Genomic DNA, 27,301 nt, shown 5'->3' with positions numbered 1-27,301 from the left:
ACTCTTTCATCTGCTCTAATGTAATTGCTTCAAGAACAAGTACTTCCTTCTGCAAGCTGATGACCATCCCATAGGTAATGAATTGATAGTGACTTCAATCCCTACTGGGCACGTAAGGCTTCAATGCAAGTACCACAGAATATTCTAATGGACACCCAGAGGGCACTATTCTCTGGGCACTAGAAAGAAACTCTGAAATGGTTTGATCCTTTCTCTTTGTGTTTTTAGGCAGCTTGTGATGATTTTGTTGGCAAGTAGCATTTCTTGTCATACAATTTAGAGTTAGAACCTGTTATTAAAAGGATAGAAAAGAAAACATGACTTCTAAGGCCATAGTTATTCCCTATTGCAGAAAACTATTTAACATATTTCCATCCTCTTTGGAATGTGTTGTTCAGGTGTTTTTTTCTTTTGTTTGTTTGGGGTTTTTTTGTGGTTTTGCCTTGTGAAATAATTTTCATGAGTATGCAAAATTTGGTCTGTAACTCCTGCGGACCCATTACAAAGTTCAGATACCTTTTCATCCTAAATATCAATTTTGCTTGTCAACAACTTGTATGCAGTTTTTCAGTTCATATTCATCAACCAAATTTGCATATGATATTAGTTTATAAAGCCCATGACAAGAAGTCTCCTAGGATTCTCACATGAATGTTAAAGCAAAAGTGATGCATCAGAGAGGATGCATTTTGAAGTGGTGAAGTCTAATTTTAATTACCGTGAGTCTCTATCCTGTTATTTTTCCCCACTTGGACTTGATATGTGTTTATAAAATGTGAAATATAGGTTTAAATTAGGCACGTAGGTTTCCACCTTCACAAAATAAGGTTAAGTATAGTTATTCCATGCATGCAGATGCCTCTATGAAACAGGAAATTTCCTCCTTGTGCTCGGAAGTTGTCTTAAATTATTTCTGATACATGCTGGGAATTCTTTTCTGAAGATGGAGCAAAACTAGATCTGCCTTGGTGACCCAGCAACATTTTAAGCAAAATAGTGGAAGGAGCTTATCCTAGACTCCCTACAGGCAGCAGCCTGGTTCTTGAAGCTGTTTTCTCTGTGAGTAGTGAGATCAAATATTATTTGTGACCTTCCACAAAGACCAGAAAGCAGTCTGTGTCTGGCAACATCAATGTCAAACAGGCTCAAACTGAAGTTCAAAAGGTAAGATGGAACCCTATCTGTAATGTTCTCTAGTCTAGGTAGGAGAGGAAGAAGCTGAAAAATTGTTCTGTTCTTGCTTCCTGTGTAGGAAAGCAGGTGTAGGAAACCTGGGGTAGAACTCAGTGAGGAGTTTTCCTTTCTTACAAATAGCAGAAAGAAAGGGCTAAATAGCTTTCTGACCCTTGCAGTCAGTGACCTTAATATTTATTTTATATGGTTATCATAGGTTCATGGTGAATTCTCTTCTGTCCATGTCAGGTATATCTTTCTAGAGCTGTTTTCGTGATACTGAGTTTTGTTTGGTCTAGAATCCTTACGAACAAAGGAATAATGTAACAAATACTTGGAATATTTGTCCCTGCTGTTTACTAGATTAATTTTTTATTGAGTCTCCAGACATATCTGTCTAGCTCTGCTACAGTGCAGTGTTTATAGTATGGCTGCAATTCTCATTTTTTTGTGGCTTCTGTTTTGCAAATCGGGTGACACTGGTAACTCTTATGCAGTTTTCAAGTAATATTGTTGCTCTGTGTGCATTCCAGCAAGTCTGGCCAAGTGTATTTCCTCCCTGAGATCGGACTACTGTGCACAGCCTTCACTTCCTCATTCAAATTGCTTTTATTTATTTCTTTGTCTCTCCTATTTTAAATAAACTACTTTGTGCGCTGTATTTAATTTCTTAGTTACTGATCACCACTGTTTTTCTCATGTGACCCTCATGAGACCCTTCTGTACTATCCCTGTTTTTTTCTGTTGTAGACAAAACTAAATATCAATTGCTGCAGATGTTGCTTCCTTCTGGAATGACTTTCAGTAGTGGCTGTCTCTTTACTGCCCTAGATGTATGGGCCAAAAGCTGACACTTATGAAAGATGCTTTTTTTTTCCTCTGGATAAAAGTATTCTACCAGTATCAAATTGAAAAGCAAAAATGATTGATCAACATTGTTTTGTTGATCAATGAAATTTCCATAATGTTCTAGTACTTGTGGCTTTGGAAAAAACCATTTGACTTCTGTTTCTTGATAGCCAGATACTTTTTTCTCTCATTTATTTCACTTAAGTGCTGTGTGTTGGGAGGGACAGTGGCATATTGTCATTATTCAGGAGAATTCCTAATATGTCCTGCTTTCAATTTTGCAAAAATAATTTAAATTTTGCACTTTTTTTTCACTGGAAGCCTGTTTGTTCTATGTATGAAAGCATTGTAAAGTGTCCTTGTTATGTGAAGTTAAAAAAGGAAGTATTTTCACCAACATTGAAAAATACCATGGTTTTATACAAGAGTTTAGGAGGTGTATAATCTAGTGTTTAAGAACTGGCTGAAGATTTGAGATAAGGTGGATCAATTTACCACTTGAGTGTGGATATCCTGTTTAGATGAGGGCTGCTTCTGCTTCATTTCCTTACTGCAGTGTGTTTGCAGTTACACAGGGTGCTGTGATTAATGTTTGCCAGGTGCTCTAATACTGCTGTGGAGGGAGACATCTAAATATTAGCAGTATCCAACAGAGTACCAGTATGTCTGAGAAGCAGAGAATCCGATTGTATAAACGTCCAAAGACTGAGCATGAATGTACAACTGGGCCAGCAAAAGAATCATCTCCACATTCGATAAATTTATACCCCCCCAAAATGAGATTTTATTATGTTTAAAAGGATAATGGCAGCTGTGTTTATCTACATTATCTTGGTCATCATAATTCCCCATGATCTCTTGGCTGAGTGTTCCCCAGGTTGATCTGCATATGGCAAAAAAAGATGCACCTCAATCTAGGTGAACAGTGGCCATGAGAATACGTCCTTAACTCATCTTTATGCCTCTCTCACATCTTCTGTTCTTTTGTGTAGTCACACCAGATCAAGTCCCCAGCTGTATGTAGGGCCTGGTGATATTGGCCTCAGGTAAATGATCAAAGTCAAGGTCATTCACCTGCTCTTATCTCAGAATCCTCTATGTATAGACACCAGTAAATAGGAGACCCTTTTTCCAACCTGGAACATGTCATTGCTCTAGAGCACAGGTTTTCTTAGGTTTGTTACATGTTGTAGAAATTATCAGAGTGCATTTCTAATAAATAATGCATTTTTTTTCTATGTAGAGTCTACCTTCTGGATCAGGAAATCATTAAGACTTTGATGAGGAAGCAAAATGGGCTCCTACTATGTGTTTAAAAAAAGCCCCAAAAGATGGATTGATAATTCTGGCAATATCCGTGTCTCAGTAATTAGCTTAGAAAATATTCCTGTGAATATTAGCTGTAGCAGAGACTTGCCAAATTAAATCTGAATTGTTAAAATGTCCTGGAAAATAGAGGAGGAAAAAGTCTGTTGTCTTAACATGCCCTTAGATGTATTTAATAGCTTTTACTGTTGTGAATTGCTTCTAGAAGGCCAAATGACATGCCCAGGTATTTCCTTAAGAACTTTTTCAGTTTCCTGAGTCTGGCATTTTGCAGTAGCATTGCTCCAGGCATTTAATTGGTCTCCCTTGTATATCTGGAAATTCTCTCCATAAGTTTAAACTTTGTTTGTATTACCTCCCATTCTCAGCAACATGAGATGTATACCTGCAAATACTTTCATTTTTTAATTTTACTTTTAGTCCATTCTTGCATGTTAAATTACTTGTTAAGCTCCAGAGCCAGTCAGGCCATTTTTACACCCTGGTGCTTAGCTAATCTTGTGCTCTTTGGCTGTGAAAATTTCACGTTTGGGCAGAATAACTTGGCAGAATTTTCAAGCATTTTGGCTGTGCTCATATTCAACTGTGGAAGTATTCTCACACAGGGAGCATGGTTTCATGTCTGCTCTGGAACCAGGACCTATCAGCACCTGTTTATATCTATGGAAAAACTTGTTAAAGTCTGCACCGTTCTTCATGGGCTCAGTGTTAAATCCTGTGGTGGCAATGCCCAAAGCTGCACCTTTGAACACTACCTTCTCTCTGAAAATGCTTCTCAGATTTGTTCTTAATGAATGTCTTCAAAGCTTGGGTTTGTCACTTTCTCAGCGAGCTCGTTTTGCTTCCGAGTCTGCCGCTTAGCTCAGTAACATTAAACGCTGCTGTCAAAAGCTGATTGATTGCTGCTTTCCATGATGCTGGATACAGGCTACACAGTGGGTGATACTTTTCATTTGGTGCACTTTTCCATGTTTCTCTGTTTCTGGCTTCTTGATGATAATTACTTGCTTTCTTGTCTACTTCCCTAGGTCTTTGTAGAGCTACTGGAGCTACCCAGCTTAAGCCTTCATTAGATTGCCTCCCTTATATTCCTCACTTCTGGATCCTTCTAAACATTTTTTTACTCTGCCTTCCTAAAGGTTTCCTTTTCTCCTTTTTACTTCAGCCACAGTATTTTTCAAAATTTTGCAACAGAAAAGAAGTATACTGCCAAGTGGAATGCAATGCTCTGTGGATGACACAGAGAACATGGGAATTGGGGCGTCTCCTGTGTCTTTCTGCAGAACAGCAACAGGAGCAATCACGAATGTCCTGCAGTTTCTTCCAGCTTCTCTGGGGATGGTCTCTACCAGCTTTCCATCTCAAAGGTTGTTTTATTTTTTCAAGGTTTCTTCCTTTTCTGTTACAGTTTCCTCTTAAAGAATATAAAGTGAATGATAAAAAAGAGGATGACTGGCTTTTACCTCTCATGGAGTTGTTTACAAAGGAACAACTTTCTGCCTGTAGGGGGAATGTGCCATCTGGATGGTGGGAGCAGTTGGAGATTGTTCATTTGCATGCTAGAAATCAGTTTCACTAGCTATTTTACTGTCCATCCATGTTCCAGCAAGAGTAGGAGATATATAAAGGTCCTGTCTCTGTGTGTGAACAAGCTGGATGTCACATGGATGTTGCTTTAAAAGTATCTGCAAAGACTTCAAATGAAAACTTAGATTATTTACCCTGAGTTCCAAAGGCCATGTCTTTTATTAGAAGGCCCAGAGGAGGCTCCTGTCACTAGAGGCAAGGCAGTGAATTTAAAAAATATATTCAGGCGTTCATAGGAACAAAACAGCACCAGAAAGCTTTAAATTAATGAGTTTAGAGAACTCACTACAGTAAGGGTGGAAGTGATCATGGTAAACTACATCTAAGTGCAGTATTCTGTTTCTACTCCTTTAAATTGACTTGGCAAAGATATGTGATATTCACTATTAGGATAAAATTATGTGAAGCAGCTGCACTGACAGAAGATTAATTATCCTTTACACTGCTGACATTAACCCTACCTGTCATCAGGGCGATGGGAAAAGTTGCCCACTCATCATGTCATTTTGCGAACACATTTACTACCACTATGTTATTTTAAATTATCATAAAACATTAGTGAAAATGGAGACTGTCACTTGTGGTTTTCTATCAACACTTCATGATGATCAAATGTCTTAGATTGTTAAAACACAGGGAAAATGCTAGTAGTCATCAGTTAGACTCTGGGGTTCCCACAGGGCATATGTGGGCTTTGATACCCTTGTAAGTGACTTACTGTGGTGAATCTGAGATTGGCATAAAAAAAATCCCAAGACCAGAAAGCTTATTCTGATTTCTATAGAAATAGAAATAACCAGTGTGCCTTAAGGGAGTAGGGTGTCTCACTGGTTTAATTGAAAAGGCTACTCCAGTTTAATTTCTCTATTTATCTGTTCCAATAATTATGATGAGGTAAATTCTTACCGCAAGGGCTGGACTGCACTAACAGAAACCAGGACCTGGCCCAGGGTGATGCACAGAGCCTGCCCAGTGGGTCTGTTGTCATGCACTCAGGTGAGATGTGACTGTCACTCTCTGGCTGTACTGTCTGGCTCTGGGCTTCTGAGATGTGTGGGTTGTAGGAGCTCTGCTAGTTAAAGGTGTCATGCTGGCAGCCTGGGGATGGAGAGTCCTGGGCCTCTGCCAGCCTGGTGACATAATATATTGAGGGATGTTGCTCTGATTCTTCCTGTGCTGTGGGGAGAGTCTCTGGGGCATATCTCCATGTACAGGGAGTGGGGAGGCCAAAAAGAGCTCTCCAGGCTTTCTTGAGACCTCCATTACAGGACATGGTGTCTTTGCTTCTAAGAACTGAACACAAATTTCTAGAGATCAACACACTGGAAGGGGGGAATTCCATCCAGAGGGACTTAGGTTTGAGTGGTGAGTCTGTGAAAACCTCCTGAAGTTTAACAAGGCACAGAGCAAGGTCTGGCACCTGGGTGGAGGCAGTCCCAAGTACACATAGAGGCTGGGTAGAATGTGGATTGAGAGCAGCCCTGAGGGAAGAACTTGAGGGTGTTGATTGATGAGAAAGTGAAGCTGACCTGGCAGTGTGCCTTGCAGCCCAGAAACTCAACAGCATCCTGGGCTTCATCGAAAACAGTGTAACCAGCAGATGGGGGGAGGGGATTCTGTTGCTCTTGTCTTGGGAGCCACAACCTGGAGTTCTGCATCTAGCTGTGGTGGGGAGAAGATGGGTAAGAAGGATGGGGACCTGTTAGAGTGGGTCCAGAGGATGACCAGGAAGGTGCTCAAAGGGCTGGAGCACATCTCCTATGAAGGCAGGCTGGGGGAGTTGAAATGGTTCAGCCTGGAGAAGGTGAGGCTCTAGGAGAACTTAGAGGACCTTCCAGTATCTGAAATGGCTTCCAAGAGAGCTGGAAAGGGACTTTTCCTACAGCCATGTAGTGACAGGACAAGGTCTAATGGTCTTAAGCTGACAGAGGGTAGATTTAGGTTAGATATTAGCTAGAAATCCTTTACTGTGAAGATAGAGACACTGGCACAAGTTACCCAGAGAAGCTGTGGATGGCCCATCCCTTGAAGTGTTCAAGGCCAGGTTGGTTGGTGTTTTGAACAGCTTGGTCTATTGCAAAGTGACCCTTCCATTAGCAAGGGGTTTGGAACTAGCTGATCTTTGACCCTTCCAACCCAAACCATTCTATGAACTTCTTGTAATCCCATAGAATTCCTGGCAGGAAGTGGGAAAATGGCAGTGTTTAGTATAACATTGACACATAAATTCTCTATATAAAAGTAATGCTAAATTTTCATCTACTCTGTCAATTTTAACATGAGCTTCGGGCATTTTTCAATGTTAAATCTTCATGTGGGATGTTAGAAAAGTCACAGCTTTTCTGACTTGTGCACTGCAACATGTAAAGAGAAGAAAAATGTCAGTGTTTGTAGCATTTGTAACTTCTAACAAGCTGGAGAAGCCCATTCCCTAGTTTGCAGCAGAGAGCTAATCAGAGTATGGAAACCATGAAGAAATATAAAGTGTTAACTTGATTAAATTGCAAATGTTTCTGCCCACCTGTTCATCTAAATATAGGTGACTCTGCAACATGACCCAATAGTCATCAGAAGTGGGTAAAGCCAGCAGAAGCTTCCACTGAGCCCTGGCTTGGGCTGGGCTCTCTGTCCATGAATGAGGGCAAGCCAAGGAAGGGAGAAGCCTGCAAGAATGTCTTGGCACTGCTTCCTGGCTCCCACAGTGACCTTAGATACATATCACTTTATGTAATATTTTTTCCAAATGTGTGTAGTCAGCTCTAACAACTTGTTGATCCCAGCTAAACTCCTTGGCTTGGTTCTGCTGTCAAGTGTTCATGTTTGCCTGGGTCTAGTAAGCTGTGTGGCTTGAAGCTATGGGAGCTTCCTAAATATTATGGAAATAAACTCAAAAGCTCCATTGTGATCACTTGTTGAAACAGCTCTTAGTGCACCAAGGTTCCCTGATGCGGAGGAGCTAAATGACTTGGTGCAAAACCTTGCCAAGCAAATCTGCCTCCAGATCTTATCCAGTGCGAAGGAAGTGTCTCACACAAGTTCCTCTGAACTTCACACCATCCTTCTCGGTAGAGTTGAAGCTGCATAATCCACATGAATCTTTTGACTTGGACATTGAATCAGTCCTTCTCTTAGTGGGTGACAGTCACCATCCCAGTGCTACTAATTAGCTCTTTATTTAAATGAGTCCCTGCACTAAAATTCTGTGGGTAGCATATCTGCCAGTTACATCTCAAAGCAAAGCTTTGAAGTGCTTTTATTAATTCCACACATTCCTTTCAGCCACATCTACTGTGTTGCTGTCCTGCAGGTATCTTCCTCTGCTCTGCTGCTTGTTCCCTAAAATACAGGCTCATTTCTTCTTCTGCCTAATATATACATTTTTTTGTAGGGCTACCAAGTATTAAATATCTGTTTTGGTAAGGTAACATTATGTTCCTGCTGCAACTCTGCCGCACTGCAGTGATCCTCCCTTGGTTGATCTTAAACCATTAGGGTGCTCTGGCCAGCAGCTTCTTTTTTGAATATGTGTTATTTCCTTTCCCAGGAGTACTAATTTGAAGAAGCAGCCCACCTCCTAATGATAATATAGGGCTTGACTGTTACTTGCAATTTAATGGTGTGTTGACATTGAAAATCTGTCTTCACTCCAATTTTATCCATTTTATTTATATACATCGTATATTGTATTTGTTGCTGAATTAAAAACTGTATTCCTAATGACTTCCATGGCAATTTTGAAATAGCTGTCTATATTGCATAAATAACAAGCTTTTCAGCTCAGAAGTGATTTACATCTTCTCAAGTTGCATGATTTCTTTGTTAGGCTTATTAAAAAATCTCAAAGGGCACTTTATTTTTACCTCCCTTTCCTTCCCCTGCTATTGTATCTGTAATTCAGTGTTCTCGGAAGCCACAGGGGAATGGCAACCCTTCACAAGCAGCCAGGCTGACAATATGTAATGCTGGTTCCAAGTCCTACCCCTGTGCCTTTGCTACAATTACACCTTGCCTCCGCTCTACAGTATCCTGCTTGTTTGTTCCTGGGCCTCTTCTAAACAGGAATTAAGGGCATAAAAATGAATTGTGCAAGAAGTCTCCTTTATACTGATCTTAGCCTGTGGGGAATTCTGTTAGAGATTAGCTTTTTTGGGCCATAAAACTTTCAAATCTCTTTTGAGCTGGATGTGAATTCCAGTTTCCTGAGGTAAATAAATGCAACTTTCCAATCGTGTTCCGTCCACCTGCCAAAATTTGGTCTACAAGGGCAGCCAAAATCTATTATTGGTTTACACTGGTGCAAGCCTTCTGACGTTAAAGGTGGAATCTGTGTAACTGAGAGTGGAATTTGGCTTGTGGCCTTGGTATCTTACATGGCATGGGTGAAAGCATACAGTTCAGACCAGATATAACAAGGGGGGCTAGTGTGGGGGGAAGTTATGGGGGGAAAAAAAGGTACTAAAAAAGGCTGTATACAGGCATGTGAGCATAGGGGTTTGTGTAAATGCTCTGATTGCTGATTTCTTCTTTGTTTTTTAATAAACCTGCATAAACTCCTTATATTAAATAGAAGATATTTGTATTTTTAGCTTTTGAGTTATCACTTCCTTCCAGCAGGAGAACAATATTTTTTTGCAAGTCTTTGACATGTGCATGCAAGTCAGCATGCTAATGGTTTTCTGTAACATGGTGAATGTTTGGGTGTCAACTTTGCCAGTTTGTGCAGCATGAATCCCCACTTAGTAGTGGTTAGAACTGAAGCTCTATTATTACAGAGAATTGTGAGAAGTAACTGTTGCTTTCTTTCTTGCTGATTTTTGTTTCTATGTTCCATTTTTTTCCTTTTTACTATGATATCTTTAGATGCTGTCATCATATTTTCAGTAGAATGTTTCTGTTCCATCAAGAAAATCTGGTAGCTTTTTTCTTTTTAGGTAGTTTAAGATAGTATTAGAAGCTATGAGTTTGAAAATCTCAATTAAGTAAAAATTATAATAATGGCTTCTTAGAGAAAAAAATATTTTGATTCTGGAAAGAATATTTATGTATAGAAACAATTCAAAATAATATACTTCTTTATTCTGGAGAAAATAGAGACTAATAGAAATAGCCACCTAATGATAATTTTGGAGCAGTATATTCAGTTTTCATTTGCACTGTTTTAAGTATGAAGCAACTCCATTGAACCAAAAGGAATTGAGATTTATATGCTGACTGTCTCTTTGCTGCTGCCTTTCTTTACACATGTTTACTGGTGATTTTGTCATAGATTTTAAATAATTGCTCAGCAATTTTAAATAATGTCAATGGGAAGAGAGAGGGTTCCTTTAAACTGAGAATATAAGAGGGCATCTAGGGCCAAAGTGGTTATCTGTGTGTTGAGTGAGTACTGTTTGTCAGAGCATCGAAGTTCTATGATAGGCAGGAGAGTGATACCTAATATAGTAACTGGAGCAGGTTCTTGGCCCAGGGGAGGAAGGGCTGCATTGTACATGTGGAAGCCACTTGAAATCTGTGGAGTCTTTCACAAGTGTGACTGAAAACAATTTCTCTCACCCTCTTTGTCCAGCATTGAAGGTTGGAGTCAGTCTCAAGGTGTTAAAAATATGAATTGTGATTTCACATGGTGTCTTGGTGTGCTTAAATCTCAGTGGATCAACTCATGCTTTTGTTTTGGCCTTGAATTTTTGTTTTTTGGTATTTGAAAAGTAGTTGCTTTCATTAAGGCATTTCTTCTGAATCTTGTGCTGGTGCAAACTCTACCTTTAAGTCTGAAATTAATTTCCTTGCAAATGTTATTAAGGTGTTTCTGAATTTGTGGATGTTTAGATCAGATTGTTAATAAATTTTGCCTTAGAGGCTGTTTTACGTTCCTTTGGGACTTTAGAATTTGGGATTGTTATTAGATATTTCCTGTCTGACTCTGAAAGAGGAAAGGAAACTGAAAACAGAAGGGTACTTCTTGAGGGAACAGCTGTCCTGACAGTCCCATGGGATTTCCTCTGAAAACCTGGCTGTCTGGGCTCTGAGATGGATGAACATCTTCTGTCATCTGAGCCTGGCAAACAAATATGGTGAATTGTGCTGGGAAACAGCAAATTGTGGATAATTCTGCTAGGAATGAGGAGGAAAAAGAACAAGGCCAGGTCAGAGCACCAAAACGAGCTTCAGCTCTGCTTGTCAATGGCTACTGTGCAAAGACTTTCTAAAGCGCTGCCTCCAGTCCCTGGTGTGTTACAGGAGATGTAGAAGAAGACTGGCTTTTTCTGTTGGTTTGGGGTTTCTTTGTTCTTGTGGTTTTTTTTTTTTTCTGAACTTCTCTGCAAATTTTATGCAGTGCCAAAGTCCTGTGCTTTGTGAGGAGAAAGTTCACATGTCAATGGACACAAATCTACTGGCTAAGCAAAGGCCTGATGACATTAAAGATTAAATTATTGGAGCCTTGATTTAATTTCTTGATAAACATAAAAAATTAAAACAACACAAAAGTGGTTTCTGCATGTGTTATCCCTCTACTTATCTGTGAAGCTGATGTCAAGACCTAACCATTCTGTAGTGTTGCATAGCATACTTGGACTTTTTTCCTTCTATTTTTTTCATCAGCATGAGCTTGGTCTTAGGTGAGTAGTGAGGATATGAAATAAGGAGATATGAGGCGTTATGTGCATTTCATCAGTATGTGGCAAGTAACACAATTCTGGCTTATGCTATGGAGCAGGGTGACAAAATAGCCCTAATTGGCATGAGAACTCCTATCCTGGGGAAAGCTGGTGTCTCTGCAGCTCACAGCTCCAGCCCAGGCAAGGTGAGGGGCAGTGGCCAGTGGGGTAAGAAGGTGGTGTGGGAAGGTGCTGTCCTGGAGCTGGTGGCACACAGCAGTAACTTGATCTCTGGGGTGGGGGGCTTCTTTGACATCTGGCACAATTGAAAACTTACATGCTGCTTTAGCTGGAAAAATAGAGCATCAAGACACATAGCAATGATTATTAGAGAAGCTTTACATTCACCCATTTACTGGCTGATGCAGAAGATTTGATATTCTGACAAAACCAATTGTTTCTAGAGAGGTATCAGATTTCAAAGGCAAGAGAGGGGACATGGGAGATATTGTTTCAAAATCTACTGAATAATCATCACCCTATAACTTACTGTGGGAGTTAAAAAAACCTATGGTTATGGAGTTGAAGAGCAGCAGAGGTAGTATGAAGTGTGATGATGTTTTGAACTGTCTATCTAGTATAGAATTTTAGTTTTATATTCTGAAGTGATGATTTCTTTAGTATTAAGGCTCAATTTAAATATGGTATAGTGTCTACTATGTAATTTAAGAGAATGATGAGATTTATATAACCTCTTAGTTTATATAGGAGAAAGTGGAAAAACAGTAACATATGACTGATTATACCCTGAAGATACTGGTGTGTATTAAATGATGAGTAGGACAATATGAGAATCAGAAGAATGAACTCCAAGTAGCCTGTGATCTTAATGGAAAAACTGTGGGGCATGTGCAACACTACTCACAGGTTTCCTTTGTTACACTTTGTATTGTAATGGATACCTGGTGCCAAGGAAACTGGTTGCTGCTGCCTCCACAGGATCAACCAACTCTCAGCAAATAAATGAACCCCTTCTTTTTCCTTCTGTGGGGTTTTATTTTTTTCTTCCAGCTGTCTGTTCTCTCCTTGTATTTTCCTTTTTTCTCAGGTGAGAAATAAGAGCATGAAGTATGCAGACAAAGTATACCAATCAGACATTAAACTTCTGTAATAACTGTTTAGAGGGTCAGACCCTGCCTTCATGTACAACTCATACTCAGGTATGAAATGCTAAGTGGCTTTGTGTAAGAATTCTACTATTGCTAAAAGCAGGGAAAGCTTTGCCATGTCTTCTTTGGTTATAGAATTGTCTTGTCTTTCTTCTCAGCATTCTGGTAAGTTCAGTAAAGTGTTTACCAGGTAACACAGATGTAGGGGAAGCCCTCCTAGGCTTGTGAAGTTGATAACTTGTCTTTTAGAAAAGTATTATGACAAATGATAAGGTAAGTTCCATGTCACTGCTTGCAAAATTGCTGCAAGCAAAGCATCCAGCAGAGCTGCTGAACTGGATGGTGTAAGACTTGGCACTGCTGGTTTTTGCAACTTTTGCCAGGCTCTTTCATGACTTTTCTTCCTATGATATGAGTTTTGTGGTTTGCAACTCTGTTAAAAATAAGTAGGAAATTAAGTAGTATGCAGTGTTGTTTTAGCTGCCTTTAGGCTGCTGAGCCACTGTTTTTTGATGTAACCCCTTCTTTAAAATAATCTCAAATATTGCAACTTTTTTGTCTTGTTTTAGATTTAGGGGTGAGGCAAGGAGGAAGAGAGAGAATCTAAGCCTCTTTTCACAACCATATCATATCTGCATTTGCTACTTTTATAAAAGGGGGCTATGGCACTGTCTTGGACAAAACATCTAAGTACTTGAGTGTGAAATGGTTTGGTGAGACTAATATTTCATTTAATTCATTGTATAGAAGCAGTTACCACATGCAAAGAACCATGACCCATGATGGTAGTTCTGGTACTAGGCTTAAATCTCCTTTGCCAAAACAGTCATCTTTTGAACAGGTATTTTCTTCCTGTATATTGGCATGATGTAATTAAGCAGTAAATCATGAACACTTTTAATTGAGTTGAAAAATGGAAATGGAAAAATTTCTAATGGAAAAAGCTTTTTGGATATATTTTGCAGTTGAGATTGAGTTTGGTAGTTGAGATCAAAAAATTTTAGTGGCAAATTGAGATTTAAGTGCCCAGGAGTTAAAAATAATAAATTATTCTTAAGCAGATATACTTTAATTTTTCATAAACTATTCAACATGAATGCAATTGCACATAGATAATTTTGTACATTCAGTACAACTTGTCATTCAGTATAAAAGGTTATGCTGCTGGCAAGGTAACTTTTCCCTGCAGCTGGAATACTACAGTAAGGGTTTTTATTTGCTTGTGACATGAATTTTGACTGATTCCAGGGATCCAGTTTAATGACTGAATTCTGAACCTCTTAGTACTGTAAAAAGTCTGATCTGTAACAGCCCCTATGAAACAAAACCAAGGTTAAGAATAGGAAGCTTTCTAACTCTTGTCTGTTTTAGGTCAGTATCCTAAATACCTAGTTGGCTTAGGGAATTGTTAGTAAATTGCTTTTGTCTGTAAGACACCATTGTGAATATTACTGAACTTGACAGCATCTAAAAACTGATGGCATGTGTGGAGTAAGTTTGGAAATCTCAGCTTTTCATGGACAGATATGTGTGGTGCAGGAGCTGTTTTCACAACTGGCAGTTCTGTTGCCATTTGTGATGCAGTGGGTGGATAAAAATAAGCATCCTGCTGGCCTCTGGATGTCATTCCTTGAGGCAGGCCTTCAAGGCTTCAGTGAGGGAGTAGCGTGGGCTCCCCCTGTTTTGTACCCATTTGGGAATCTCTGCCTCTAAGGCCCTGATTAGACATATGTCACATGATACCTAAACCAGGGATTCCCTTTCCCTGTTGGAGTATTCCAGTAAGGGAATCATATGGATTTAGGAGGTCAAATACTTAAAGCAAATGCCAGAGCTTTTGTAAGGTTTGCTTTTTTTTCCAAGGGCAGCTGATTTTGCTTCCTTCCTGGTCCTTACGGTTGGCTCGCACTGCTCTTCTCTAGGAACAGTAACGTGAAGTAGACACTCCTGTGCTTTTAGATCCCATGTCCATCAAAGACAGTAGCACTGGCAATTAAGGCACTTTGTTTGTCAGCCTGATAGTATTTTTAGGAAGCTGATGGAATTTGGCTTGTCCTCTAATGTGTTGATCCTTTGCCAAATGTCAGGTGCCCTGACCAGCCGCCCAAGTCCCTCTACCAACTGTCACCCTGCCCTGCAGAAAGTGGAATGCCATGGAGTTGGCAACTCAATGAAGGATTAAAAGCCTCTGCCAGCATGCTCTAATTAAACAGCTATATAGACAACAGCTGGGAAAAATTCATCAATCACAGAATGTTTATTATTGAAATTAAAGCACCTCATAACTAATGCATAGATTTGCATTGAATACCATCTCCTGGAAGGAACAAGTGGTGCCAGCTCCGTGTGTCTGGGTATTCTGAATGTTTGTATCACTTGTACTGTCACCTATTTGCCTCTGGTTTGTTAGCCATAGTTAAAGGGTTCATCACCGTTGCAGCTAGTCTGGGTCAACATCTGTAGAAATGTAAAGCTGGACACTATAAGGAATTCTAAATTTGCTTTGTCTTGTGGTCTGTGGAATATTTGTTTGTTAATCTTCCAGTCCGTGGATGGGACTCTTGATTTATTCACACTTGAGCAAATCAGTAGCAATGCAGCAAATACTAGATTAGTTGCATAGACTTATAACCACGCATAGTTCATAAACATGCTCAGGGTGAGTTGCTCAATTTGTTTCTCTGAGCATTATGCTGTCTAATGTGGTAGTAGTGCAGTGGTGTGTGTCCTTTCATAATATGAGGTATGAGTGGCAGTCAAACCACTGGAAAACTTAATATATTAAATACTTTAAGTTTTTCAAGATGAGCATAAAAATATGCTCATGTGCAATCAGATTTTCAAAGCCATGTATGTTTTTTTTATCAGAGCAGTGTCTTTGCCTGATTCAGAAGCAAACATTAAAATTTCTGTCAACATTTACAAGGAAGGGCTTCAGTAATATGAGTACAGATAGAGTTCTGAAGCACATAATCCATATGTTCATAGCTCCTGCAAGGTCTGAGCTCTCACTTCAGCCATCCAAACTTATGGTGTTCTTCCTAGAACCATTATATCCAAACTAAATAGATCAAACTTTAATGTTAGAGCTTTAATACAATATCCTTCTCCAAGGCATGATACTGAAGATGTAGAAAAGAGCAAGCAAGAAGTCAGCTTCAAGGTCCTGAATCTCATGGCCTTCAGTGCTCGTGAAATGGTACTTACAGAATCATGTGCTTGGCAAGCTGGTAGTAATTGTTTTTCCCATCAAAAAAAAAAAAGCTTGGAAATATTGAGTGGCACTGATAGTTTGAAAAATGTTGGTAGGTAGGCTGACAGAAATCATGTTACTTGTGAATGAGAAAAATTGTATTGCTTAAATTAAATTAAAGAAAATGCTATCTAGTCCTGGAATGTTTTTATGACACAATAAGCACTGGTATTTGTACTTCTCTTTGGTAGAATCTCATTCTGACTTTCAGCACAGCAGAAATGTTGTTTACATAGAGGAAATCCACTGTATCACTTCAAAATCATGAAATTAAAAGTAAAATATAGGATGCGGGGATTTGCACCTCAACATCTGACTCCAGAAAGATAAGGTTATAAGCCAATGTTTCATGGCTGTAATAGAAACTGGTTTGGTTAGTATTATAAATTAACTTTTATGTCAAACTTTGAATATTGCCCGCAGTGTGCAGACATTTGACAAGGCATTGTAACAAATTCTTGCTGCTATATAATTGAGATAAATAATAGTTTTGATTAATAACTCTGTTCTGTCATTCAAGATGTGAAGACAATAAGTGTGTCCAGAAAAAAGCAAAGCAGAATTTATTCTTTCTCACCAACTGACTGAGCTGGCATTTATGAGGGAATTTAGGAAGTTGAGGAACCCTCCCTCAAAGGGGCATGGGGAACGGAGTTTGACCATGCTGCTCTGTCTTTTGACAGGTCGTTTGCTGCCCTTTGAGCACAGCCCAGACCTTTGAATATTTGAGAATATTGTTTCCCAAGACGAAGAAAAATAATCATTCAATGTGTATCTGTGATTCTGCTGTCAGAGGCTTTTCTGCTTTCACTCAAGCTCAATCCTGAGGTGGCTGTTAACTTCAGTAAAGGTAAGATGATATACTTGTTGCTTTGTTGTGTTTTTCTCACGAGAACAACCTGGATGTGTCCTTAGATTTGCGACAGAGTACTACTGGGATTGGCAGCAGCAAGACAAGGTAAAAAAATCCACGAAACAGTAAAACGTTTATTGATGCACAGTGTAAATGCTTCATGGACTTTGTGACAGCTGATGGAGATGTAGTCATAGCCAAGCTGAATTTCCACTTCCATGGACAGATGTGCTGGGACAATGTGCTCTGTATTTAGGTGTTTTCACTTCCTTGCCTTGGACCAGGAGGGACTTGCTTGATTATGGGTGAAGCAGCTGTTCTTAGATTTTGTGCTCAAGCCATGGCAATTTATTTCTGACATTTCCTCCTTAAACTGCTCTGTGACATGTTCCTGCCTAGTGGAGGTGTCAGTACTGAACCAAGCACATGTAGCTCCAAAAGCTCCATATGCTTTAGAGGGTGAGAGAGGTTCTAAAATGTGTCAGCCTTTGCTGCACTAAAGGGTTTGACTTTAATGCCATACTTGTGATATTTCTTCTAATTAAGAAGAGTGAGGAATACTACTAATTCAATAGTAAAGTTAATTAGCAAGACTATAAATGTTTATTTGTTTTTTAATAGCAACAAATGCTATAAATTACTCCCATGTTTGTCTATTGTAAAATCCTGCTGTTAGAGTAATCTGTGATGTAGCTTTTTCTTACAATAGATGTTGGCATTGCAACAGCATGAATATGATTTTGGCATGGATTGTGAAATAACCATGTTAAGTGTTAAACCTGTTAAATTTTTGAATAGGACTCGTCATGTGAGAAAGATTAAATGTCATGTATATTGATGTATATTGAACTGCTTAATGTAATCTGTATTTACAATCAGAAACCTGCTTTTGCAGGCATTTCAAATTTACTACAATAAAACTGTAAGAGCTTTTTGTTAATTGTTGGCTTTTGAAATAAGTGTGGAAGTAGAACTTCTAGCTTTATCTGTTAGATTGACTGGAATTTCACAGATGCTTATGAAAACTTGAAGCAAACTTTAATCTTGAAATAATTTATAGGATTTTATAATATTTTTTGGTAGCAAGTACTGTTTTTATAGCGCTGTAGATATACTTAATAGTTTCAAAGTGAATACTTGTCAACATTTGAACTAAAATATTGAAATATTTTAGTTTTCCTCTTAATGCAGTTTTTCCTTTCTGAAATAGCACAATCCTGGAATGAAAAGATGTCTTGTAGTCCTGATTCATGCAGGACAAACACTTTGTACTACACTTAATCCCCTCTGAAATGAGGGGAGCTTAAGGAGATTCAGGTTTAAGACATAAGTAATGAAGAGGGAAAATAGTAAGGTGCAATTTCTGCTATGAGGTGATTTCCTTAGAGAAGTATCTTTTGGAGGAAGATGGGGAACTAAGAGCCAGTTTGAATTTCTAGAAGTGGGAGCCTTCAGTAGGTGTGGAAGACAAATGACTAAAAGAGGGCTGCTTTAGGGGAATGGAGGTGCTATAGGCAGACAAAAAGGTTATACATACCTAATTTAGCCAACACTAGAAAACTGAGAAATTGCCATCTCATTTTTTTTTTTTCCCCTTTTAAGTAAATTTTCCCATAGGGTGTTACAAGAGAGAAATCTTGACTCTTAATACCTTAATCAATTCTATCATCTTTTCTGCAACTCCAGTCTTTTCATAGTCTTTTTCAGTCTTGATGCTGGTCAAACTATATTGAGCCACTTAAATTGATTCAAGGTTTTTCCAATTCTGCAATATCATCTCTAATGCAATGAATCTGGTGACCTAACCATCTTCTCAGTGTTATTTCTGACTCTGGATGAGAAGTTTGGAAGATTATCCAGCTTTTGATATGGCGGTTTCTGTATTGGTATATTCCCATGGAGAAGCAAATAGTGTATTTATGTGTATTTATATAGGAAAACAGTGAACTCTTTATTTTTTGGGAACAAGAGGAACAAAAACCTTATATGCATGTTCAGATATACTGTTTGATACACTCAAATATCGTCATAAAGCCTGAATAATATTTACTTGCATAGCTAAAGCTCCACTTCTGGAAAGCTGTGACTTTGGTAAGGAAATCAGAGCATCTGCTGCACATTTTTCAGGATATTATCTGCATAAAGCATGTATTTTCTGAGAATTTGAGTAAATATGTTTTTTCTGTAATAAGTGTTTTTCTAACACAGATGATTATTTTTGAACTTGAATCTTGGCTTCTGAATGTACTATGTATAACTTTAGTTTCTGCAATAGTTCCCAGAAAGCAGTAGTTACTTGGTTGTTGAGGAAATAGTGTCTTGATGAGGTTCTCTTTTATTAGCCATTGCCTGATTCATACTTTTCACAAAGATATTTGCAAATGTCTCATTATAACAACTGATCCAAAAGAGTGGAAAGGTGGTGTCTGATCTAACCCTCAGTGAAAAACCCTGGACTGCAAAGACTCATTATGAATTAATTCCAACTGGTGTAGAATAATCTGTAAAGCTATGGGTTATGTTTTCTTAGATTTAGAAGATTAGATGCAGATCTGACAAAGGCATGGTTGCTTTCCATTTTCTTAGATGTTAAAAAAAAAAAAAATATCTCTGGAGTTTGGGCTGCATTTAGTTTGAATATTGACATTGGACTGCTAAAAGGGATTAGGGGAAGAGGAGCAGAACACAGTGATAGGCAATTTTATCCTGGCTTTCAGACTCCTACCAAAGGCTGATTTTCTTTTCTCCAGCCTTAAGTGAATATCTGCATCCTTGGGAAAAAGGCTTGATTTCATGAAGAAGAAAAAGTACTGATTTTAAAAGTCAGTGTATGTTATTGAAGAAAGCTCGGGGCAGTAGTTAAATTTGAGGTGGACTTCTAAAAATTAGTGTGCTATGAGCTTGCTTTGCTCTTCACGCGGTTCTCTGCATTTAGTCCTGTTTGCAATCACTTAAGAGTCTTTCCTATTCAATGTATTGATGGCAAAGTCAGTTTAATTTCTGTGCTCTGGGCTGTCTGTGTTGCTGGGCCCTAAACTCGCAGGAATTTTTGCTCTTTCTTGTCTTTCATGTAGAATGCTTGGCTCTTAAGTCTGCTCATTGTTCGGTGTTAGAATGGTGGCTAATAATCATCATATACACCTTGGGTATGAGATATGTGTATCCAGGTATTTGTCCTCCATCTTTGTTAGGTTCTGTTGCCTTTAGCTGTAGTTCCCTTGGAACAAGTTGGTCATCAAAACTTATTCAATCTATTGTGAATTTTCTTGAAAATTCCATTCTAAAATTTCAGTTTTATAAATTGAAAAGGTTGAATTATTTGCCACACAAATTGGAAATACTGTTTTAAATAATAGCATAATTTCATTACTCAGTGTGTTATTACCTGCCTTTAAACTTAGAAAAACAGAAATTTGGCACAAGTGAGGATAATCATAAACCTATTGTTATTAAAATGCCTTAATACATTTTCAGAGGGGAATCCCCATTCATGTGTAGGTATGGGTGTACCTTTCAAATTTTGATAAAGACAGCATTGAGAGCAAAGTATTTTTAGTACTATTATAAAGGGGAATATATTAGCAAAACTTTGAGTGCATGTGTCTATTGCTTTTTCAGGCTCCTACATCTCACTCAGCCTCAGTGCAGCTGGTTTAAATACTCATTCTTTGGCTGTATTTAAGGTCAGCATTGCTGTGAGTTAAAATGAAGGAATAATATACTGCTCAGACTGCAAATTCCAGAGACTTTTCACCTATGGAAATTTTTGTATTTTATTTCTGCTTAAATTCTAATGAAAAAAATGAAAAAAATGTTGTTCAAAAAATTGAGAGCTAAATTAGTGAAGCCCTGGTGGGCTGGTGATGGTTGAACCCCTGGATGGCAAATCAAAGGGAAAGTACTGCCTTCAGTGGTAAAAAGTTTTATCTCCTGTTTGAGAACTCTATAGATACATCCATCAAGTAGTCTGACAGGGAAATAAATTGGGTTACAGCACTGCAAGAAGTCCAGATTATGTTCCTGCTGAGCAGTAACAAATTGTGGTGAACTTTTTATAAAGTTTCTTTCTATTTTTCACAAAATAATGCAGTATAGAGGCAGTCAGTGGTCACAAGAGACACTGGGGAAACCTCTGGAAAAGTTTGCTGTTCTTTAATAAACAAAAGGTATGAAATTATACATGTGGCTTTCTTTTATTATAGAACCACTTGTGTTCTCTGTTGCTTTATAAGCACACTTAAATGTACCTAAGGTGAAATTTGTTTTATTTGCTGCAAAATGAAAACAAACTAGTGTCCTGACTGTAAGATAATATACTTGGGCCCCAGTTGTGATGGGTCACCATTGACTTCCACTGAATATGGTAAGAGTTGCAGCTAATTCTTCTGGGACTCACTAGGGAGCCCTAATTTTCCTCCAGTAATAAAATATTTTCATTCCCCTCATCCCATGTATGCATTACAACTAGACTGAGAGTCCAGTAGGCTTTCTTATCTTTGATTTATTTAAAAAGGAGTTCTTATACACAGTTAGGATCCAAGTGCTTTTGAATGCAGCTATATTCAGATTTAGAACCTCAGTGTATTGCTGACCCTCTCTCTTATCATTCCATCCTGAATACCCTTCAACTCGACAAAACTTCAGACTCATCTCTAATGCCAGTGGGAAACTATGAATGTTTGGAAGCAGGTCCAGAGCTGTTTTCAAGCTTTGTGAACTTAAACCAGCCATTCCATTAAGGTGTCATTTTCTTCAACCAAATCTGAAAGAGAGAGAGGTTTCTGGTGTCACATTTCTTTGCATCCTTCTGAAAATCTTTGCCTTGACATGGAAAATTAACATCCTTTATATCTTTGCATGTATCTAGATATTGACAAATGAAACCTTTAGCATGTGTGAGATCCTAGATGTTTTAACAAACAAGAATGAATTAATTTTGCTAATTCTTTGGTGTCCCTTTCAAACCAGTTGCTTTTAACTATACAGCCTGGAGTAATTTTGAAAAAGAGCTACACCTTCTTAGACTCCAAAGAAAAATAAGAACAGGGAGAGCTATTTCCTTCCGGTTGGATGTTTCTCTCATGGTGTCAACATTGAGAGTTATTTGCCACCTAATATCTAGTTTGTATGGAAGCTGAGCTACCTTTTAAAAACAGCTACAAATGAATGCAATAGAAAAATAAAGGAGAAAGTTTATTAGATAAGGAAGGCTGGTGTTGTTTAATGAAGTGTGGCTTTCTGATCTGTTTTTAAAAGCCTTGTTCCTTCTTGGTAAGAAATAGGGGTAAAATGTTTCTCTTATGGGCTTCTGCTTTACACATTGCATGCTTGCCTTGAGGGATTCAAAAGCTAAATAAATTTTAACTTGCAAAAGATGTAAGTATGAGACATCTCATCCTTTTTCTGGAATGGCTTGGGGGCTGATTGTTTATTTAACAAGCTGGTGCCCTGATTTTGCCACTGACACACTTCAACAAAAACCCCCTCACAGGCATTTAAAGTTGCAGAAGGGAAGAAAATTGAAAAGAAAGATGGGAGTCAATGCACAAAGCCACAAAGGTTTGCCAGCTTGAGTGTTTTTATTATTTATGAACTATATCCAAAATTGCAGCTCTAGACTGGTCTGAGAGAGAGGAGTCAGCGATGCTCTGATATCATCAGACCAAATGAGGTCTTCCTGTGAGTTGTTGGTTGCTTGAGTTATGTACAGGAACTCACTCAAGAAGAGGAAAATGTCTATGGAAAGACCCAGGAGAGTCCTTGCAAAAATCCTAACAGAGAAAAGTGAAATTTAACTAGTGCATGACCTTTGTGCCAGTTCATAAAAGGTGAATGTGTTTTATCCTTAGATGTCAAGACTGAGTGGCTGAATTTGGGAACTGGGTTTTGTTCTCTTCACTGAAGCAGCTGGGAGCTGTTCCAAAAGGCAAGTGCAGATGTAAATGTAGCATCCCTACAATTAGCATTTCCTAGAAGACTCTGAAGTGCCAAACCCAACTATGAGAGCCAGGGCACAGATATGTTTGTGTGGTTTTTTTAATTTTGTTTTGTTTGTTGTTGGTTTTTTGTTTGTGTGTTTTGTTTTGGTTTTTTTGGTAGGAAAAATACTTTTGAATGCTTTGAAACACTGATATAAAACTTGCCATAGCTGCAAGATTCCCTTCCCACTAACTGGATTTTTTTTGGATACAAAACTTTATTCCCTTTTAAAAACTTTTTCTAACTAAGAAAGCATTGGATATTCATTAGGGAAGAGGTTTTTTTTCACTTGTCTAGTTCCTTTCTCATTCTTATTTCCACTTTTTATACCAAGATTCAAGAAGAGGTGGTATGGTATGAACTGAGGAATGGGGAAATGTGTGGAAAAAACCCTAATAATATAATTTGTAACCAAAAAGGAAAGAATGAAAATAGTGGTTTTCCCACTAATTTACATTACAGTTAAATGGAAAGGGCAAAAAAGGAGGTAAAGGCTTCCTTTCATGTTGTGAACATTCTGATTTTTGAGTTTCTCAGACTGTTTCTATAGGGCTAAACTATCACATTTCCCAGATGACATTTCCTAAGGTCACTTCATCCCAAGTCACAACAGGCTCTTCAGCAATTGCTTTTCTAGTTCCTGTTTTTGACACTGTAAAACTTTGATTCTGCTATAATTATTATATTAAAATGCAAAACCAAAATCTTCAAATAAGCAAAATTTTCAGTTTGTTTTGATGTACTTGGGCTATTTATGGGTTTTAGGAGCCATTGTTTCAATGTGATTTCACCTTATGAGCAGACACATCATTGAAGTTTGTCAGTGACAAGGTTAGAAAACCTTCTGATCAAAAATAAAATTGAGCTTGAGTCTGAAATGTACAAACAGATTATATTCGTAATTGGTATGCATTTCATCTTAAATGGTTCATTTTCTTAAATCTTTAAATTTTGTAAGAAATTTATTCATGGGAATGCACATTTAAAGCATAATTTAATAAGATTCATCGAAAAAGTGAGATACAGGTATATGTTAAGTGGCAAAAAAACCCAGACTCTCAAATGGTCCTCAATAAATAGCATAAGTGTCCTTATTTACTCCACATGTAGAGAAGAATGGACTTGAAGTGGTCCAAGGGACTTGATTAAGAACCATTTTACTTTAATTTTTTTTTTAGAACAAATAGTAGTGTCTTTTTCCATTCAAGTAGTTTTGACTGGAAAATAAAAATTTGTATAATTTCAAATGATATAATTTTCTTTAGATAACTTTTTATAAACAGCTTTTTCTCTAGTGTTTTTCTAATTTGCTGAGAGGCCTGTGAGGGAATCAGGAAGGAGAATAGGACAGACACCTGTTTTAATGAAAGCTTTCCAACCAGCTCTGCTCTGTATGTAGTCTTTCCTAAATTTGATTTTTTTTTTTTAGTCACTGAATAAAGGATTCTCTCTTATTATCTACATTTGTGATTTCATTGTGCTTGACCGATTAAATACAGCATACAGTACAGCAAATCTTTAATTTTCAATACTAGGTGACTAAAGATGAAAATTTGTCTTGTAGAGTGACTGAAAAATGAGCTTTAAATTCTAATTAAAATTTATCTTATCAACACTACATTTCACATTGTATAGTTATGGGTCTGATATTTTCTGAATTGGTTATGCCAGATTACTTTATAGTACATTGTGATTGAGAGGGAGCACGACTTTTTTGAACAATTTCTTTTGCACAGCAGGGTGACTTAAAGTAGTGTGACTGACATCCTCCTAATATGCTTACAAATCTTTGGAACAAATTATTTGAAACTTGAGCATTTTTATTCTGAGTGGATAACAGCACAGGGAAATAAGTTGGATATGCAAGCAAATTCACAGAACTGTTTCTCTTAAATCCCAATCCAAGGTATATCTAAGCATATGTGTAAACTGAGCTTATGAATATTGCTAAAGCAATTGGAAAAACTCAGGCCCAGAAAAAATTGTCACACCTCATAGGAAAAAAAATGAAGCCAGGACTTTACCAATGAGTAAATTTACAAAATGCAGGTGCTTAAATGTTTGAGAGAAATACATAAAAAAGGTGAGGAGAAAAATATTGCCATGTTTGAAATTCTCCCAGGTGAAGGATCTAGCATATGTAAAAAATCCCAATTAATGTCAAAGGTGCTTTCTCTGGACTAAAACCTGAAAATTTCCCTGGACTAATATCTTGAAAAGGATTTTCCTTAGCCATGTTGCTGTTCATGTCCAACATGTAGTACATTGCCTACTGGAGCAGGGATTCCCTTGTATGGAATACCACTGCTATCCCCCTCCCCAGTGTCAGGCATTAACGTCTTTAATGCATTTTGTGTAATTTTTTTTGCTTAAAGATCTCTAATCACCTGTCCTTTGTATCTGGCCAGTTGAATAGTGCTATCATTATAAAAGAAAATTTGGGAAATAGTAGCCAGTGGAAAGTATGGACAAATGAGTTGAATCCTTGTAAAGAGCCATGTCCTTCCTGCTGCTGTGTGTGCACCTATGCTGAGAGCCAGCTCACCTCGCAGTGTGGTGAAGGATGTATATGGGATTAGAAGTGCAGAACAAGCTGTCCAGAACTGTCAAACACTCATCTAAATGAGCATGTCCTGACCTCCAAAAACTGGAACTATCTGCAAACTGGACAGCAATTTATAAAATAGCTTGCTTTTTTAAAGATGGTCAAAGGCAATAGAAACAAATTTTGGGTGGAAACATACACGTGTCCTATAAAATACCTGTGTGACTAGTGGTGTGGCCAGTCTCAAATGAAGTCACTAAGGTTTGTGTTTATCTGTCTGGGAGGTGAGCATGGTGCTTGCTGATAGCACCCAGGTCACAGCTTCAATCCCTCTATGGGCCATTCACATTAAAGCTGGGCTGATGATCCTTGTGGGTCCCTTCCAACTTAGAATATTCTGTGATTCTCTGATTCTGGTTTCATGGTTAATCGTTGATGTAGTGAAATTTATTCTAGACAGTTACTAGACTTGCTCAACAGCATTCCTTCAATTTAATTCCTTGCATTACTCTCTGAGTGTACTTGTTTTTTCTTGGAGATAGCTTAAAGCTCTTTAATTTAGCAATAGATCATCACTATGAAGAAGCAGCTTTTCAAGTTACTCAGAAAGTACCATTGTGTGTGGAATACTTGAAGTATGATGCACTATTGTAGCTGAAACCTTTCTAGTGACAACATGAGTATCTCTGAAGAAGTAATACTGAGTTTTGCACCTGAATTACCAGATTTTTGGAATGCTTTTGCATTGACTCTCATGATATTACTATGGCAGTGCTAAACAAAGGTACAGTCCTTTCCCCTTAATCTACTTGTTTTGCCTTTTTCTCCTGTGACACAAATGCTGTCTAGCTGGAGCTAATGTGGATTGAAGGGGAAGTCATGTTAGCAAAGGTTTGTGAGTTGACTGAGCATGTGCCTGTCCTTTGGTACCCCCCAATCTGTGGGGTTGTTCGGTCAGCTGAGAACAGAGGTCTGGAGTTCAGTTGGCATTTAGCACAAATGATGTCATCACCCCCACAGGGTGCACTTACAGGGCAGAGCTCAAGAGCTGTTGCTGATCACATATTGATGTGTAGTTTGTTCTGCCATGCATTAAGCTAGTGTATTGTTACTGTTAGGTTTGCTAATGATGCATTTTGCATCAGTAGCTATACCATATCTCGGTTTAAGATATTACAGATATGTAAAGAGTTTCCAAGAGACCTAGAGACAGGTATATGAATGCAGTTTATGTGACATTCTTCTCTGAGATCCTCACCTGCTAATTCTTCATTTGTAGAAAACTTGAGAAAAACTTTTTATGTGCCTGGATGGTTCAGCCTGTGCTCCTCTAAGTGCTGCCAAGCTGGTCCAGAGGGTGCAATAATTGCTGTTCCATAGGGATAGTCAGTGCTGATTTCAACATCACTGTCATGTGGCACCCACTCACACTGAGGCATTAAACCACAACAGCCAAAGACCATCTCTTGCAACAAGCATGTTCACGTGGCCCCAAGCACTAGCTCACTTGCTTTGCTGTTTCCTTCAGTTCCTGTGTTTATGGCCTCCTTCATATGCTCACAAAACAACAAATCAGAAGGTAAGACAGATCTGCCAAACCCTACTTTTCAGAAAGCATGGTACACAAAGATTCTGCCCTAGAACCCAAGGAGGGTAAAAATTGCAGTGCATGGAAGGAGTACTGGAAGGAGCTGAAAAGCATATCCCAGTGCTAATTTGGAGCCATTTACCCCTTTAAAGGTCACAGATTTGTGCCATCTTAAAACTGGATCCCAGAAACAGCTATGAACCTGAAGTTCCTCTGAACCTGAGCCTGTGAGAGTGTAGCATGTTTGTGGTATGCAGACATCCCTGGCAGTGGCTAGAGAAGTGGGTGTGCACCTGTTTTCTAGGTGGTGGGGGCTTGTTTGGTTTTGGTCTACATATGGAAGCTGTGTCTTTTCCCCCACTGTTCCTCAGTTATTTGGGATC

At 38.4% G+C, this 27,301-nt stretch overlaps 1 protein-coding gene across 1 annotated transcript in view; it reads left to right on the top strand.

Moving 5' to 3' along the window:
- Nucleotides 1-27,301, top strand: part of LOC111933541 (uncharacterized) — a 234,127-nt gene that overhangs the window by 107,463 nt on the left and 99,363 nt on the right. The window contains exon 16 of the mRNA XM_086844843.1: nucleotides 16,637-16,803. The gene's annotated coding sequence lies outside the window, so the exon portion shown is untranslated. The remainder of the gene's footprint in view (nucleotides 1-16,636; nucleotides 16,804-27,301) is intronic.

Source organism: Cyanistes caeruleus, chromosome 10 (assembly GCF_971803275.1).
Source record: "Cyanistes caeruleus chromosome 10, bCyaCae1.hap1.1, whole genome shotgun sequence".
Classification (NCBI taxonomy): Eukaryota; Metazoa; Chordata; class Aves; order Passeriformes; family Paridae; genus Cyanistes; species Cyanistes caeruleus.
Note: the sequence above shows the minus strand (reverse complement) of the source record. Positions and strands in the feature narration are given on the sequence as shown.